Consider the following 11,248-nt stretch of genomic DNA (forward strand, 5'->3'; position numbering starts at 1 on the left):
CCAACTTTTTAAAGCTAATTAATGAGAGAGTTTATAAAACTTTGTAAATGTTACAGTCCAAAATCCGCTTCCTCAATGTATATATTAGTTTATATGTTCACCTATCCCTTGCATGTACATGGATAGTGTTAAAGGTTCATCATCACTTCTACATAAATGAATACATTATTATTGGATGTTATATCAGAGTTTCATATTCTCTATTAAAGTGAAATTAGATGAAAAAAAATTCTGCACACATATTAACAAAAACCATGGCCAAATTGTGCTTCTTATCTTTTTGGCTAATTTAGAGAGCGTGTCTCTAGATCATCCTTCATTTCAATCTTATACATTTGGTGGAAGGGATGAGACACTAAGTGTTAAAGTAATTCAATATTACAGGTCGCATTCACATGTACTAAGGAATACTCAAATGAAAATTTTTGGTTAACCAGAGAAGAAGGAATGGATTTGATATTATAATGTACTCTTATAAAGTAAAACTTGTAGCGGGCTGAAATAACAATACCCACTTTACCACACCACCTCTTCTCCCACTGAACGAACTGACCAATAAGAGATGTCAATATCAGAAACCTAAATTGACGACAATATTTCCCCTGTCATAATATCCACGGTTTTATTTACTTTTTACTGTTAATAATAATGGTTCCCAAAGTAAGTCGACCCTCCACGTTCAAATTTAGTTTTTAAATGAAAAAAAGTACGATGTTAAAATGATTGCAGATTTTTTTTATTTTTCATTGAGCTATCCCTGAAGACATGAAATATAATAAAAAGCAGGTGTTTGTCTAATTTCATCTTTTTAATACCAGGATTAATAAGAATTATTGTGGTATGCGGCAACTCTGGACCATGCAGAAACCAAGGCATTATAGTGATGCTACGCACCCAGCTAAATCCTGTTATTCTACAATTGTAAAGCCACCTGAAAATATGTCAGATAACGGTACTGATTTCATCTCTCAGTTGTCCTGCAAATGGAGGGAGGGGTGTTACCCCTCCCTCTCCCATCTTAAGCACCGGAACCTTCCCCTTCAACCACCAAGTTATCAGCACCACCTCAACCCTGAGGATAAAGGATCTAAGCCTTCCTTCACTTGATAGAATCACCCCCACACAGACTGCTGTTGTCACAGTAATCATCAAACCTTCCCTTTTAGTACCCAGACCTACCACTCAACCCCTCTATGCTTATCTACCTATTGTGCTGTTCCATGGGCTATCCTGCCTTCCCCGGACAGGGATAGCCATCTACCTAACCATTGCAATTATCTATGTTTTACTTGTATGATTTATCTTTAACTATCTTTATTCCTAATCCATATGTATTTATATTATGTTGTACAACTTTAGTACTCTTTAGACCTTCAATAAAGTGACAACTGAAATAGATGTTGATTATTATTTAGTGAATGCTAGAGAAGCGTAGCTTCTCTATAGTAAGGTGTCCACGTCTGTCACACTGCCGTAATCTAATTGAACTCCGGTGTCTGCCATTTATCCTCGGCGGATACCACAACTTTTGGTGACAGCTGTGTGAGATTACGGCAAACCACAAGTGTAGAGCAGACGCGCAGCTGAGGCTAAGGTACTCCCAGCAGTGAAACTGGCAAAACTGAATTACCCACCCTGGATAGCAAGGTCTAACTCTGTATCCGGCAGTTGTGGAAGCAAAACTGGCAAAACTGACACAAGCAACCTGAATTACCCACCCTGGATAGCAAGGTCTAACTCTGCATCCGGCAGTTGTGGAAGTGAAACAGCGAAACTTGACGGAGAACCGCGAGAAGCGCCGACATCTAACGGAGAATTGAGCGCTCAAAGGGCTGAAACAGGCCTGCGGACTGGCTGAAACAAGCCAAATAAGTGCAAACGGCTGAAAATAGGCCAACCTTACTGCAAGAGATAGCAGGATCCGAACCAGCGGCGCTAGCAGGACGGGACATTCCCTGCCGCCATCAGCCGGATTTGGATCAGCGGCGCTAGCAGGACGGGACATTCCCTGCCGCCGATAGACTGAAACAAGCCAAGGATTCGAACCAGCGGCGCTAGCAGGACGGGACATTCCCTGCCGCCAACAGTCGGATTCGGATATACGGCGCTGCAGGACGGGACATTCCCTGCCGCCGATAGGCTGAAACACGCCACATAGCTGCGAGCTGCGAGCCAACATACGAGTGTAGTGCACCAAAGCAGAGAAAACTACGTCAACTCCAAGTATCCTGAGAGGCTACAACGCAGCCACCCATCTAGAAAAACAGATATTATATCACATTGTAGGGATTACCACCCTGGTGTGATGGTTAAACAATAGATTTATGAGCAAAGATTGGCAAACAATTTGTTGTGTATTGTGATAAAACTAAAAATAGAACAGGTTTGGTAAACAAATATGTTATGTATTGTGATAAGGACAAAAATAGAAGCTAGATGTAATATAACAAATGCCCTGATAAACAAAAATACACCCCTTATTTCAGAGGAAAGGGAGGGGCCCACTCTCCATTGAAGGAAATACAATCAAGGTGACATAACAGATAAGCCTAGGATTAAGGAGAAAGGGCACCATTACCTCATCACACAGTTACCTCAAACCCACAGCACTCCCCCCTTCCTCACAGGGGGAACGGACGGATTTACCCCGTCCCCTCACGCGCTTCCCCCCTCCTACCCACACTTGACTAAGTCCGCCCACGGTGTGGAGCTAGTGACCGGGAACACAGAGCGCCATTTACGGGTAGCGCAACGGAGTGCGGAAATATCATAAAATTCAACGGACAAAGCGGACCAACGAGAGAGCGAGTTGAGGGATAAGTGCGCGTTTTACCTGTGTGCACGGATTGACGGTGCGTAAGCGCGCTGCAAGGAAAGGAGATTTCACGCACACACACACACACACACACACACAGGAGAGGGGCCACTCTATAGCATACAACAGAGATATTTTTTTAGGAGAAAAACTTGCAAGCTCCTCCCTCCCTATCTACAGTGTGATAAGGAAAACTAAACCAGTTCCTTAAACCCGCTCAGACCCTCAACATCTTCCTAGCCCTGCCAACCCTACTTCAAAGCTGAGTGGTTAGTGAAACAAATATATGTATATACAAATACCCAAGTGATAAATAGTGTTGTTTTTTTTGTATCATGGGTGCAAGTAAGTGAATACTAACCTCACCATACAACACTGGAAACTGATATGGTAACTGAACGAAATTACGCCCACCCTGTGGACATAGCCTGATTAGATGCCCCACACTGGGCAGTGGTGGTGTGTACCTGGACCATCGACCCTCATAGTTGTGAACTATATACAGAGGAAGCGTGATTTTTTGGAGCAAGGAGGAAAGCTAGCTAGCTCTGGGGATATTCCTATACACGTATATATATATATGGGAGTGTAGCCATATATATATAGATAGCCTACCTATCCATATATCTACTAGCGGATACGCTCCTAGAGACATCTATGGATACCTAACATATTCCCTTTTATCTCTAAGCTAAGATCCGCTGGTTATCACAGAAATCAAGAGCTATACTGGAAAGGAGAACAACTCAGGCTCAACAGTTAAACAAGACGCTGGCACCAACAGACCAACCCCCTGCTACTTATCATGGGGACGCGCCAGCCACAGAAACTCTTGAGCCAGGAGGACCGAGCCTACGGCTACGTGGACTACCACCCTAATTACACAGCTATAGTATTTATAATAGGGGTAAGCCGGCTCGAACCTCCTTGCGGCGCGGCTACTCTACTCTGCTCCTATATCTACAAGATAAGAAATTGTCAGCCCCTAGCCCGACGTGCGGCAATAGAAGACATTCCTGATTGGGCATTAACTGTGTGCCTAGGCCTGCTGCTGGCACTGTGGTGGACAGAAGTCTTCATTTGGACCAGAACCACCAACATCTGTACCCCACCACTCTCTGCTTCTTCATACAAGATACTGCTTCTGTTATTACTTTGGCCTACTGTGTTGAGTACAGTGAACATCAAACACATGCCAGGTCACAGACCCCTGGTCCCTGAGATGCCCTTGTCTGGAAGGGTGACTGAATGTCCGCTGCACAGCTCCTGTACAGTTGGTGCTCAACGCACGAGAAATGGCGATACTGGACTGGGGATTGTTGAACCTGTAGGTGTCCTCCTGGGGGTGTTGAACGATGCAACTGAGCCTAATGAGAAGGTGACAAGCTTCAGAGACTTAGTGGCCAGCCCCAAGATGGACACTACCACCAGAACTGAGACTCCAAAGGGGCCCAGCCCTAGGGCCAGTACCACCTGTTTCTGGGGTGGAAAGGTCCTCCCTGGCGCTGGCCTCACCAAGCTGGAGGATGGGGAGCTGTCCCAGGGGAATAGGCAGGGTTGACCAGCAGCAGTGAGGCTGTTCCCCCACACTCCAAGACCAGATGCCTCTACTCTGTTGAACCACTGCACATGTCCCAGCCAAGTCCCCCCATGCTGCTGAAGATGGAGGCCCACCAGGATGCAGAGCTCCAACTAGGGAAGTCAATAGGAAGGGCACCCCCTGCCAAAACCAGAACCACCGCAGGGGCTCCCCACCAGCAGCTGACGGAGCCTGGCAGGGACGCAATACCAGCTGGCAACTCTGGCCCAACTCAGGTGGCTACCAACAGCCTGCTGGCAGTCCAGAATACAGTTCAGGCTACCATCAGTATGGCATCTTCTGGGCCTTGCTGGTTCAACTGTGGGTACCTGTCCACACACCGGCCACAGGTACCCCCCAGAGATCATAGCCCCCCTTCCGACTGGCACCATCAACGGCCTTTGCTACCAACTACCTGGCGTACCCAGAGGCAGGATCCCTCATGTGGAGAAGCACCTGCAGAAGCTAAGGCCGAGGCTGGCCTCGCCACCCAGGAGAGGAGAGCCGCTGTTGGATGGAAGGGACCTGTGTGTATGGGGAGGAGGCTGAATGTAACCAAGGAGCCACCACAAGCAGCCCAGCACCGCCTGACCCCTAGTAGGGGAGACCCTGTTTGTCAGCTGGTGCCCCAACTGGAGGAGGAGAGACCTGGCAGGTTGATACACCCTGGGGCAGCCGGCCTGATGGGACCCAGCTGGACGAAGGGGCGCTGCCGCTTCAACGGCCACACAGCCGCCAAGTGTAGAACCAGTTGGGACCAGGCAATGAAGAAACACCAGGCAGCCCAACAACCTGCATGCAACCAGTCTGACACCCAGGTCCACCTGGAGGGAGATGCCCAGCTGTCACCCCAACCAGCTGCCGCCGCTGGGGCCGCGGCTACCCAGGAGTCTGTGTCTCAGATTGGGACCATAGTGGCCAGGATCAACGTGCTGGGAGGAGCGGCTGAACCCAACCGGGTTGGCCTGGACCTCAGCCTCAACCACATGGGACCGGTGTTCATGCAGCCAACCAACATTGCGGAGCCAGAAGTCCTGCGGCCTCTGCCGGTCGCCCTCAACATGATGGTACCCGTCAGACCGCGTCCCCCGAAGGAGGAGGTAACCCCTGTCACCCCCAGCAAGAGCCGAGGGGCGCTACCCAGCGCCACCGGGACGGTGTTCGGGGAGGCCCGGGCGGCCGCCGAGCGGGAGAGGCAAGAGGCGCTAGCCAGCGAGTCTGAGTCGATGTATGGGACGCCAACCGGCGTCGCCACCTGGAAGGAACGAGAGGTGCTTCCCTGCACCACCAAGCTGATGTCTGGGGCGACAACCGTCGCCGCCACCTGTGAAGACTGGGGGGTGCTATCCAGCGCCCCACGCTGGTGCCTGGGGCGACAACCGTCGCCGCCACCGAGAGACCTGGACCCCTGTGAAGACTGGGGGGTGCTATCCAGCGCCCCCACGCTGGTGCCTGGGGCGACAACCGTCGCCGCCACCGAGATACCTGGACCCCGGAACGAGCCCGCAGCCCCAGAGGAAGGGGTGACACCCGTCACCCCCAGTCAGCCAGAGCCCCCAGCCAGCAGGGAGAGTCCAGCTGTCCCTCACCCTCAACTGCATCCAGCTGTCTACCTCCCTCAACCAAGCCAGGGTAATTGTATTGCACTGGTGTACCTGGAAGTTTGGGCTGGGTCAAACTTGCCTGCGCCCCCTGCATCTGCCCCAGGAACCAGGATATCAGCCATTACCAGCCAAACTGAAGAAGCTTTGACCGCTGCCTGGGGAGTAACTCAACTAGATGCGCCAAGTGCCGAGCCTAACCATAGAAGTAGAGGATCCCCAACAATTATGTCTACCCAAGATGGAGACGATGTGCCTGGACACCTTCAGGCTAGGGGAGGAAATCCGGAGCCTTGTGCCTCCAGTCCACCAGCAGCAGTGGCCGTGGATGGGCCTGTCTCCCAGCCAACTAGAGCGGAGCCACCCTTGCAGATCCAAGACAGCCTCCGGCATAAGGGATGGACTGTTACCTTCCCCTACCCTGCAGGTCTGACTGCCATGCACCACCCTGCCAATGTCCAGGCTGAGCCTGAGAGAGGCAACGCTCCTACAGTATGGCAACCACCACCTGCCCGCGTTGACAGAGACCCTGGAAGCCGAATGAACCTGACCAGCCCCGAGGGCGAAGGAGCTGCGCCTGCATCCAGTAGCCAGCCTGCCAGCAGCAAGGTGACCAACACGATGGAGACCACCAGCCCAGTAGAGAAACCTGAAGAGGTGTATACCAGGCGGCTGTTGGTCCAAGCCCCCTCATGTGCTGTGCCACCCCTGGAGGTTGCCAGGGTGGCCTCAGAGGTACACATCCAACGGCCAGAACATCCAACAGGACCAGCTACTCCAGCAGATATAGCAGATTCCGTTCGACCTGGGGAGGGCTGGAGTCTACCACCGTTCAGCAGCTGGTATCCTGGCGGACCCATTCCACAAGGACAACAAACTGAAGGCCGCAACCACTGTCGGAAGTCTGGCGGTGCAGACAACCCCTCCCAGCCTTCCGAGGGGAGAGTTGTGGTATGCGGCAACTCTGGACCATGCAGAAACCAAGGCATTATAGTGATGCTACGCACCCAGCTAAATCCTGTTATTCTACAATTGTAAAGCCACCTGAAAATATGTCAGATAACGGTACTGATTTCATCTCTCAGTTGTCCTGCAAATGGAGGGAGGGGTGTTACCCCTCCCTCTCCCATCTTAAGCACCGGAACCTTCCCCTTCAACCACCAAGTTATCAGCACCACCTCAACCCTGAGGATAAAGGATCTAAGCCTTCCTTCACTTGATAGAATCACCCCCACACAGACTGCTGTTGTCACAGTAATCATCAAACCTTCCCTTTTAGTACCCAGACCTACCACTCAACCCCTCTATGCTTATCTACCTATTGTGCTGTTCCATGGGCTATCCTGCCTTCCCCGGACAGGGATAGCCATCTACCTAACCATTGCAATTATCTATGTTTTACTTGTATGATTTATCTTTAACTATCTTTATTCCTAATCCATATGTATTTATATTATGTTGTACAACTTTAATACTCTTTAGACCTTCAATAAAGTGACAACTGAAATAGATGTTGATTATTATTTAGTGAATGCTAGAGAAGCGTAGCTTCTCTATAGTAAGGTGTCCACGTCTGTCACACTGCCGTAATCTAATTGAACTCCGGTGTCTGCCATTTATCCTCGGCGGATACCACATTATTACTATATGGGTCAAAATAAGTTTGTTTGGAGTGTCGTCGGAATATGATTTTAGTCCAGTTAATTTCCGATATATTAAAACCAATACTGAGCAATTTTAGACAATCGCAAGAAAGAATAGGAAATTGGACTGTTTATTTCACTAGTCCTCAAAGTCTTCTTCTATAATGTTTTCTTATTCGTTGACTTAACAACTTTAAGGACTTTTATTAAATTTTAGGCGTTTTCCTCTTTTTTTTCAATTTTGAAAATTTGAGTACCCCCCACCCCTAAACCGACAACGAACAACTATTTTAGTTTAGGTTAGGTTATGTTATAGGCTAGGGAGCCGAACGTTGCGGCTAGGCAGGCAAGGGGGCCGAGCGCTGCGGCTAGGCAGGCAAGAGGGCCGAGCGCTGCGGCTAGACTGGCTAGGGAGCCGAGCGCTGCGGCCTGAGTTGTTCGTTGTCGGGGGTGGGGGGGTACTCAAATTTTCAAAATTGAAAAAAAAAAATTCTAAGAGGATAATACCAAATTTTAATTGTTTAGTGTATTAAGTTGAGTGTCCAAACGTTTCTACGACCAAATGTAATCTACAGAATGAGTGATTTTGTTTATCATCATTGGGGAATGGGATGTACATCATTTTTGCACGAATAATTAAAAACTCAAATCATAAAAATTTAACATCAAAACTGGAATTTGTCTTTAATTCTTGCCGAAATTTACTTGTAGACAGGGAGAGGGGACTATAAATTATACTGGTACCCAAACTTTTATAACCACATTATTTTATTCGTTTAAAACTAAGTTTGTTATTTGGTTCTAAACATTTCTACCAATAATTTGAATCCACAGAAGGACTATTTTTGCTTATCATCATTAAGAATGTAAATCAATTTATTGTCCATTGTCTTATCCCTTTAGATCTTTGACTATTTATTTCAAAAAAGCTTTGCTGTTTAAGATAGTTAAAACCAAATTAAAGACTTACATTTAGCTGCCTGGGGCTAAAAGACAAACAGTGTAACAAAAAGTAGTCAATTTTGTGCAAATAATACTCTACTTTACTTCAGGGAGGAAGGGGATAGTGCAATGTAAATTTTACTGGTTCCCAAAGTTATATGATCAAGTTTTCTCATTTGTTGGCTCAAAAACTTTAGGTACTTGATTTGGTTGTACAATCTATCAGCGTTCAACCTTTGAATTACAGAAGGGAAAGTTTTGTTCAGTATAATTGAGGTATGGACAACTTTGCCATTGTCTTATCCATTAAGATCCCTGACTTTACTTAGTTTAAACAAATTTGATGGTGTTCAGACAAACTGTCCAATAAAATACTTTTCACAAAAGTTTTTTTTATATATTAATCTAGTTTCGTCCCTAGCACCTATGGGTTCTATATTCAATGATGGAAGGAGAGGGAAGAAAAATAGCATAAAACTTAAATTTAGAAATTATCTCCTGGGAGCAAGGTTCTCTTTGACTTCTTGTGTAAGTTCAAAGACTGTAGTGTATTAATCCAAATAATAGCTAAAAACCAACCCAGGAGCCATGTCAAGCCTTCCCTAAAATTGAGAACTCGATCAGTTTAGTGATTAGTGAGATTTAACGGGAAAAAAAACACCTTGTTTTATAAAGATTGAAATAAATTTTGTAGCAAAATTATAAAAAAAAACTCTCTGAAAATTTCAACATTGCCACTGATGAACTAAAATTTAGTTTCCGAATGTGTACAAAGTTTCCTCATCCTATCTCAATATTTACTACTAGCTAAAAAACTTCAAACTTCCAAAATTAGAATGTATAAACGATTTATACATTATACATTGAAAATTTTAGTTTTTCAAATTTTGATTTTTTTTGGAAGTTTGAAGCTTTTTTAGCTAGTAGTAAATATTGAGATAGGTTGAGGAAACACCGAGGAAACTGTGTACACATTCGGAAATTAAATTTCAGTTCATCTTGCCACTGCAAAGTTGAGGATAAATCAGGAAGGGAGGGGACACTGGACAATATATTACCCAAAGTTTTATAACCACATTATCTAATTTGTTAGTTAACTAATAACTTTGAATTTTGATTGGTTGGTTAAAAACTAAGAGTGTTCAACAACCATTTAACCAATAATCTTAATTTTCAGATATGGTTATTATGTTTATCATTATTGGTAATGTAAATCAATTTATCCTCCATTGTCTTGTTCCTTAAGATCCCTGATATAAATAGACCCTTAAATACCATTTTATTGGGGGGCAGTATAAAAAATTAGGACCATGGCGCCCTCAATTAGATGGAACCTTTTTGAGGCTTTTTTGGTGTGAATTTTTTTTTATGGATTAACAGTTAAGAGAACTTTCTTTTTATTTAATGTTGCAAAAAAAGTAAATAAATCAAATTTCTATTTTCTTGGGCTTGAGCAATGATCAATAGTAAAGTAACTTTTATAGTTTTTTTGCATCTTATTGTACACAATCTAGAAATCTTGGGCTCCCTCACGCCCCCCCCCCCTCCCCCTCCACCCTTTGATAAAACTCCCTTAAAGTTTAAGCCTATACATAAAGTGTATGCGAAGCCACAAATCTAAGTTTAAATCTAACAGATTTTATATAACTGCTATATTATTGACTTATCTAAAGACACTACTTTCCAAGTTATTTACTATTTCTTTACGGCTGGATGGTAAATTTGTTATATTGTGTGTTTGTAGCTAAATGATGAGAATATTTGAAACTACCAGGGAATTTATTTACCCTCAAATTAAATATATATTTTAACTTAGTCTTTAGGTACGCTATTTTTTTCTTTTGTGGAAGCACGATTTTTCTTTTTTTTTTGTTGAAATATAGTAGTATATAAAAAATGTCAAAATGTATTTATGTGTTGTTGTCTATATGTCCTTTTAAAAAGCAAAAGTTTGTTGTTGTTTTTTAAAAAAGCTATATAAATCTTGAATGTTGGTACATAGTTTGTCTTTCTTATTATCTAATGTTTTCCACTAGGGTTTTATTGGGAAAAATGCCTCTTAGTTGGTAATACACTAGGTGCTACGCTAATGGGAGGGGGAAAGTTGACCCACTCCACTTTAAAAAAAAGGGGGGGAATAATTTTTTCTAAGGGCGATTTATGTTTGGAGTGACTGAGAAGCTAGACTGTAAAGGAGAACCATATCGTTTCAGCGATTACCGAGATTCTTCGGTACTGACAGAGATACTTTTACTTTGTAATACGGATTTAGGTTTTCCCTAGCCTCTGTAACTTTTTTACTTATTGGAAAAATATGTAAACCTATAGAATTCCTTAGGAAAATATTATATTTTTAAAACTTGCAAGACTCGTTGTGAAGGAAGGGGTATAAGTCAAAATAGCTATAAACCTGTCCAGAATAATAATGAATCATTTATGAAGAAATAAACTTATGGTACAGACACACAGACATACTTTTTTTACCACTTTTATGTTAGGATATAATGTACTAAATACATATTGGTTTTAAGGGTTTAGCATTATTGGGCAAAGCGAAGCCACGCGTCATTTAGGCCATTTCAAAAGTCATAATTTAATATTTATATGACTTTAGAGTTTTAACCTTTTGATGTACATATTTGCTGTAATTTCAAGTTATTTCTTCACT

The sequence above is a fragment of the Acartia tonsa genome, chromosome 12 (assembly GCF_053477335.1).
Source record: "Acartia tonsa isolate MP-2025a chromosome 12, ASM5347733v1, whole genome shotgun sequence".
NCBI lineage: Eukaryota > Metazoa > Arthropoda > Copepoda > Calanoida > Acartiidae > Acartia > Acartia tonsa.